Raw genomic sequence first — 8,295 nt, forward strand, 5'->3', positions numbered from 1 at the left:
GGAGTTCTCTATCACTGAAGCAAGCAAGCCTCATGTTCGCTTCAATCTGCCGGGCTGCTGGCCGCCATCTTGGCTGGCAGCTAATTTGCATATCGCCCTGATTAGCCAATGGGAAGGGTAGTGGAGGTACGGCTAATTACCATGTTTCTCTTTTATTAGATAGGATAGATGGGGTAAAAAGAAGGTGGGGTATGCCATTGTCAGTCTTCAGGAAACAATAGAGGCAAAACACCAGCTCCTTAGTGCTTCGTCCAAAAAGTTGAATTTACAGCACTCACTCGTGCAGCGGTTCTCAACCTGTGGGTCGCGATACCTTTGGGGGTCAAACAACCCTTTCACAAGGGTCACCTAAGACCATCGGAAAACACACATATAATTACATATTGTTTTTGTGATTAATCACTATGCTTTAATTATGTTCAATTTGAAACAATGAAATTGGGGGTCACTATAACATGAGGAACTGTATTAAAGGGTCGTGGCATTAGGAAGGTTGAGAACCACTGCACTAGTGCCTTACAATTAGAGAAAAGCCTCTGGGTTAATATCTATACTGATTCCAAGTATGAGTTGCTAGTATTACATGCCCATGCTGTTACTTGGAAGCAAAGAGGACTTTTTAAAAATTTTTATTTATTTATTAATTAATTTATTTAATTATGTATAATCCTCACCCAAGGATATTTTTTCCATTGATTTTTAGAGAGAATGGAAGAGAAAGGGAAAGACAGAGAGAAAATATCAATGTGAGAGAAACACATTGATTGATTGCCTACTGCACCCGGACCTGGGCCAGGGAGGAGCCTGCAACCTCGGTATGTGTCCTTGACTGGAATCAAACCCAGGATCCTTCAGTCCACAGGTTGAAGCTCTATCCACTGAGCCAAGACAGTTAGGGCAGAAAGAGGACTTTTTTTCTTTTTTTACTATACATGTTTATTGATTTCAGAGAGGAAGGAAGCGGGAGAGAGAGATAGAAACATCAATGATGAGAGAGAATCATTGACTGGCTGCCTCTCACACACCCTCGACTTGGGATTGAGCCCACAACCCGGGCAGGTGCCCTTGAACAGAATCAAACCCGGGACGCTTCAGACCGCAGGCTGAGGTTCTATCTGCCAAGTCAAATCGACTAGGGCAGAAAGAGGACTTTTAACAGTTAAAATCTCCCCCATAAAACACCATAAAGAAATTTTAGAACCCCTGGTAGCTGTAACACTACCCCAGGAAGTAGCAGTAATAACTGATGGGGGAACACAGACATAATTAGAAGCAACGCACTGGCAGATGGGGCCATTAAGATGATAGCCAGGTCTTCATCATTGGCCCTAGAGGCAGCTCTGTTCACCAACCTCCCTCAGACCCCAGAAGGCCCCTCCTATACCACAGAAGAGGTCCCTCAGGCCTTAGAGAATGCATTCTCTAGAGACCCTATAGGCTGGATGTTAAGGGATAATAAACTTTTATTACCTCGAATTTTAAAATGGAAATACATCAAAATGCTCTATGATGACACCCATATGGGGAGGGAATGCTCTTGCCACTCTTGTCTCTCAGCTGTTTGTGACATAGGCTTCATAAGATTATAAAAGAAGTGATCCAAGGTGTGTACTCTGCTCCAAAAATAATCCCCAGAGTCACCTCCCTCCTCTTCCCCAACACTGGGGCTCATACCCTGAGGAGAATTGGTAAATTGATTCCTCTCAGATGCCCCCTAAAGCTGATATTTGTAGACACTTTCACTGAATGGATTGAGGCCTTTCCTACCAGAAAAGTTGTCTTGAGTCATAGCTACAACCAATATAAAGGGCCCACATCGGGTCCTACTAAGCACCTGACTGCAGTAAAGCTCACAGGAGTAGCCAATTGGGTTCTCTTATCTCAAATTAAACCTGTTTCTTGTGAGTCCCCTCAGGAACCATAACCTGAGACTTACTCTTGTGAATCCTTAAGCTCCTGTTCAAGAAACAAAAACCTGACATGACCAGGTGACTCAATTGGTTGGAGCACTGTTCTGTACTCCAAAAGGCTGTGGGATTGATTCCCGGTCAGCGTACACACCTAGGTTGCTGGTTTGGTTCCCAGTTGGGGCACGTATGACAGGCAACCTATCAATGTTTCTCTTTCAGTTAATGTTTCTCTCTCTCTCTCTCTCTCTCTCTCTCTCTCTCTCTCTCTCTCCCTCTCTCTCTCTCTCTCTCCCTCGTCAATAAACATATCTTCAGGTGAGGATGAAAAAATAAAGGAAGAGCCTAACCGGTTTGGCTCAGTGGATAGAGTGTTGGCCTGCGGACTCAAGGGTCCCAGGTTCGATTCCAGTCAAGGGCATGTACCTTGGTTGCGGGCACATACCCAGTAGGGAGTGTGCAGGAGGCAGCTAATCGATGTTTCTAACTCTCTATCCCTTTCCCTTCCTCTCTGTAAAAAATCAATAAAATGTACTTTTTTTTTAAAAAAAAAGGAAGAAACAATAACCTGTCATAGGTAAGTAATGTGGTGACTGGGCTTTAATGTAATTGTTTCTCATATTTCTGACACTTGTCCTACTAGCCTGTCAATATGCTCAGCTTCCTCTCCCTGGAAAAGAATTTTTCTGTACCTGTTGGATTGAATCCTTATCAGATTAAGTCCCAGTTTCTCTGCTCTGCTCAAATTATTCAAATTCTAACCAACAATGTATATCTTTCTTGTTTTCATGACCCTATTATACCCTATCTTGACCCTACATAACCCTATCTTCTTTTCAGGATCCCTACAAAGAGAATGGGAGACCAACACACTAATAAACTTTTCCATTATCATTGCTACTGGAAATCAACTTTCCAATGGCTGGATCTGCCATAGTCAGCCAATCTCAACAGCTCTCCTACCTCAGTTTCAACCTACAGCAGTGATGGCGAACCTTCTGAGCTTGGCGTGTCAGCATTTTGAAAAACCCTAACTTAACTCTGGTGCCGTGTCACATATAAAATTTTTTTGATATTTGCAACCATAGTAAAACAAAGATTTATATTTTTGATATTTATTTTATATATTTAAATGCCATTTAACAAAGAAAAATCAAGCAAAAAAATGAGTTTGCGTGTCACCTCTGACACGCGTGTCATAGGTTCGCCATCACTGACCTACAGTTTTCAACTTGAATCTAATTCTACTATCAGTGTCTCCCAAGGATTTCAAAAAGGCCAGTCCTTTTTTTTAGTAAATCTCCTTCCAGTTCCTGGGGGCTTTCCTGGCACCAACCTCACCCCAATTATCAGGCAGACTAGTAACTGGTCAATACAGATACTCTTATGCAAGACCCTGAAAAAACCCTGTTGTCATTGTGTTACAGCCAATAAATGTATCAATAAGCCTGAACTAGATGATTCCATCCCATCTCCGATATATCCAAAGAGATTTTCTAACCATGTCTTCTGTAGCAGACTGGTGTTTGTCCGCTACTCTGAATGGGCCAATCAGGTATCTGGGAGACTAATTCTCAAAATGACCCCCAAACACCTGCAGCTATTGGCAAGGAGAAACTAATTTTAACTGGAAATTCCTTTACCAGATCCCCACAGCACACAGAGCCCCCAAAGGGCCATGGGACCCACTCCTAAAGGGAGATCTCTCTCCCCTAACTGCAAGGGAGACACCTACTGGGGTCTAACTCTACGAGGTTGTTATTTAATAATATATCCAGCAAGGGTACACCCCTCATGGATTCCTCTTCCTTTGTGGACACCCCCAAAATAGCCTACATTATGATGGCAGACCTTATACCAAGTTCTATCAGCCATTACCTGCTCTAGCCTACTCATGTGTCGTCAACACATAATTTCAAGGCCAGTGCACTTTAGATTTTCTTGGCCTCAAGGGATTTCTGTCACTGCTCATAATGCCACTCATCCTCAAAATAAAAGGGCCATTGGTCTCATTGTAGCTGGCACAGGTATAGCCATCAGCCTAGAAGCCCCATAGGGAGAATTTGCCTATCATGAAGCCACCTTAAGAAATTTAACAGACAGTAAAACTGCCCTAGAAAGAAGTACTGTGATGCCCTCAAAAACTTACAATTTCTCTTGCTAACTTTGTGCTAGATAACAGATTAGACCTCAGTTACCTACTAGCAGCAGAAGGACTGGGAGCAGTCATAAGCACAACCTGCTGCACTTGTACTAACTCTTCAAGTCAAGTAGAGGAAGACATTAAAAAAAATTTATGACCAGGACCCCTGGCTTCAGAACTTTGGAAAGGGGAACTCTTCTGCTAGCTCATTCTGGGATTCTGTAAAGTCTGCTCTCCTCTCCACTACCTGGTTTTTATCCCTCCTTGCTCCTCTAGTAGTTATAGTTCTCCTCATCTTTGAACCATGTCTTTTTTTTCTTTACCATTTATTTATTTATTTATTTGTTTGTTTGTTTATTTATTTATTAATCCTCACCCAAGGATATTTTTCCATTGATCTTTCAGAGAGAGTGGGAGAGAGAGAGAAAGACAGAGAGAAACATCGATATGAGAGAAACACATTGATTGGTGCCTCCTGCACGAGTCCTGAACAGGGCCTGGGTCAGGGAGGAGTCTGCAACCAAGGTACATGCCCTTGACTGGAATTGAACCCAGGACCCTTTGGTCCACAGGCCAATGCTCTATCCACTGAGCCAAACTGGCTAGGGTTTAACCACGTCTTTTTAAACTTCTTGTCAAAATTTTCACCTGGAGGATACAACAACTCCAAGATGATAATGCTTCAGGGATTCTGGCCCATCCCTACTTAGAAGAATCAGCTAACAGCCTCCCTGTTCCAGTCTCAGATTCCATTCCCTTATCTCCCTTTGACCAAGCAAGGAGAGACTTCCATACCCTACGCAGGCAGGAACCATGACCCTTGTCACTAGGAAGCAGTTACTGAAAACAGACCCTCTTCCTTCATCACCCCTAAAAGTCTTCAGGGATGGAAGTCTCTGAGGGGTAAATGAGGCAGGTTAGTAAGAAGCTAGTAAAATTCCTTGACAAGTGAAACTGGGAAACTGAGACAGATAGCTGAACAAATTGGTAGAGCAATTTACAGCCAGTATCTTCCTTAACCAAGTACACTTAGGATCAAATGGTTTACACATTCCAGACCATGCTGGGGCAGACCCTCCTGATCCTAGTCCCTCTTTAATGGCATTCTTTGGAGGTAAAATTGACCAGACAATGACCCTGACCCCTCTTTACACTCATTTTGATGAATCAGATTATTGAAAGGCACACCTGGAAAGCTGATGAATATTCTATTAAGATCTTTTCAAGACCAACCCTAAAATTCCCACTTGTAGAAACAGATAAAACCCCTCAAGGTAAAGGAAGCCACCATGTACTCTCTCTAGAGCATGCCTGAACTGCATCCAGCATGGCCAGGGGTGAACATGAGGAGGGGCGGTGAAGGATCAAAGAAGACAGACAAGAGAATACAGTTGGGACCAGGTGGGATCACTGTGCCTGGATGAGGAAACAATGAGCCGAAGTTTTATTTTATAGTCAGATCACACAAAGCAAAACAAGGGGAGTGGTCAACATGTTTACAATGTTCTTGAGAGTTTCAAATCTGTTCTGTTACTCAAACCTTGTTTTGGCAGCACTTACCAAATTAGCTACCTAGGAACAAGGGAGGACTATAAGGTCAAGCTTAATTGTGCTAGGAGGGCTCTGCCCTCTAAGCTGGGACTTGTATGTGGCTCTGCCACAAGTCAGTCCAAGGCTTGACCCTATAGCCGCTCCCTACACATGCCCACACCCCTCTTTTCCTCAGATGTGTATTTTTGCTCTCTTTCTTCTAAAGTCTAAGGGTCCAGACAAAGCTTGCAACCAGAGGAATAGCAGGCAGTGGCAGCTCATCCTGGGCTAATACTTTGAACCTGTTTCTAAGAACCCTTCTTTTGTCTAACTTTCAGTGAGCTGAAAAGCAGCTCCACCAAAGCTCACTCCTTGCCTCTTCTATCTTAAGCTCTTCATTTGTTACACTGTCCCCAGCTTTAATAAATGTACTCCCCAAATCACCTGGACTCTAATTACAAAATCTTTCCTACATGAAGTCAAGAACCCACACGTTCCAGACCATGCTAGGGCAGATACACCTCAGTTCTTGTCCTTTTCTGGTGACAAGGTTACACCCCTAACCATGGTATTGTTCAAGGGTCAACTGTATTAGTCTAATTTCCTATATAATATGCAAATTGACCCTCACACCCTCACACAAGATAGCCGACCCCATGTGGGCACAATATGGCCGCCACAAGATGGCTGGTAGGGGAGGGCAGTTGGGGGGGACCAGGCCTGCAAGGGAGGGCAGTTGGGGGTAATCAGGCCGGCAGGGGAGGGCAGTTGGGGGGGACCAGGCCTGAGGGCAGTTGGGGAGGACACACACCCCTGCCCCCCTGCATGAATTTTGTGCACCGGGCCTCTAGTCCTATATAATAAAAGGCTAATATGCGAATCAACTGAATGGCGGAATGACTGGTCACTATGACATGCACTGACTGTCAGGGGGCAGACACTCAACACAGGAACTGCCCCCTGGTGGTCAGTGCAGTCCCACAGGGGGAGCGCCACTCAGGCAGAAGCCAGACTCATGGCTGGTGAGCACAGCAGCGGTGGCGGGAGCCTCTCCCGCTTTCGCGGCAGCACTAAGGATGTCTGATTGCCAGCTTAGGCCCACTCAAGCTGGTAGTTGGACATCTCCTGGGGGTTCCCGGTCTGCAAGAGGGCACAGACTGGACTGAGGGATCCCCCCTCCCCCGCCAAGTGCACGAATTTCGTGCACTGGGCCTCTAGTCTATATATATAAAAGGCTAAGTGACCATCCAATTGTCTAGTAGGTATGATGCTCACTGACCACCAGGGGGCAGATGCTCAATGCATGAGCTGCCAAGCTGTGGTGACTTGGCAGCAGTGGTTCTTGGGTGACACACCCTGGAACCAGAGAGGAAGGAGCCCAATTCCTCATGAGGCCCCATGATTCCACCTTCGGTCATGGGTTATGTTGTTGCTGTGGCACTGTGGGCCCTGAAACTGGTTTACTGCGCACTAGCGTTTGTGTTCCACACTTTACAGAGTGCCCTCTTGCAGTCTGGGACCCCCTCGGAGAGCCAGTTTTGGCCCAATCCCGCAGGCCAGGCTGAGAGACACCACCTGCAGGAGGAACTCCTCTCACTTCGAAGATGCCCTTTGAGCCGCAACACCGCCCCAGGCGTGGCTGGCAGGGGAGAGACCGAGGGAAGTTGGCTCCAGGGCATGTCCTGCCCATCTAGCCCATTTCCGCCCAGCCCTGCTGGCCACCTTCTAATCAATTTCCTTTCAATGTGCATGAATTCTTGCACCAGGGCCACTAGTATTCTAATAACAGTGAATAGTGTCAGGGGGTGCAAGATTTATAAGTCATCATTAAGTAAGTTATGTAATGTCTAATCACTGGGTTATACATCTGAAACTAATATAATCTTGAATGTCAACTGTAATAGAAAACCTTTTAAGTGATTAAAAAACATTTACAGTGAATAGTAATAGTACACAGGCAAACGAGATAACAAGGAGGAATTTCATGGTCTCCTGTTCTAGTGGTCTTGTGCACTGTTGTCAGTGATTGTGTCTCTGAGGGGTTCTGGAAAAGGAAATTACTCTGACAATTCAAGGGTATGTTATCCTAGAAGTGTAAGTATAACGGACAGGGCTCACTTAAGGTGAAGCTTGACCTTCCATGACCTATCCAGTTAGGAGTCTCGATCAGACCATCCTGTGTGGTTACTTTGGGTTACTGAGTATGCCAGGCCTGCCAAGTAGCCCCCTGAACGTGTCCCTTCTACTGTGTTGCCCTTTTCTCCACAACCCCACTGTTGGAACAGACGGTCAGAGTGCTTTCCAGCACACCGCAGCTGCCAGGGGAGTAAATGTATTAAACGTAAGAATTAAAAAACCCTGAGCTGTTTGACTTCCATTACAAACCAGCGATCTCTGGAATCAGCAGGGCCTCAGGAGGCCCTTCTCAATCTCCATCTGCCGGCCGGACTTCCAATACCCTCCAATACCCAGAGGCAGCTGCGGACTGCCTGCCCTGATCACTCCTCCCAACCGCACGGGGCGCCAAATGCCAACGTCTCTTTTGGAGGGCCCTCCGCGCACCCGCAGAGCCCCTCCTGTTTGTTCACGCACCCACCTGATACTTACGGCGTACCCCGACGTCCTCCCAATCGCACCCCCTGCCCCACCGCCCATCCAACCAGCCAGCACTGCCCAGGCTCCGCCAGCCAGGCGTCCCCAGCAGCTGCGCGCCCA

The sequence above is a fragment of the Myotis davidii genome, unplaced genomic scaffold (genome assembly GCF_000327345.1).
Source record: "Myotis davidii unplaced genomic scaffold, ASM32734v1 scaffold930, whole genome shotgun sequence".
Taxonomy (NCBI): Eukaryota; Metazoa; Chordata; class Mammalia; order Chiroptera; family Vespertilionidae; genus Myotis; species Myotis davidii.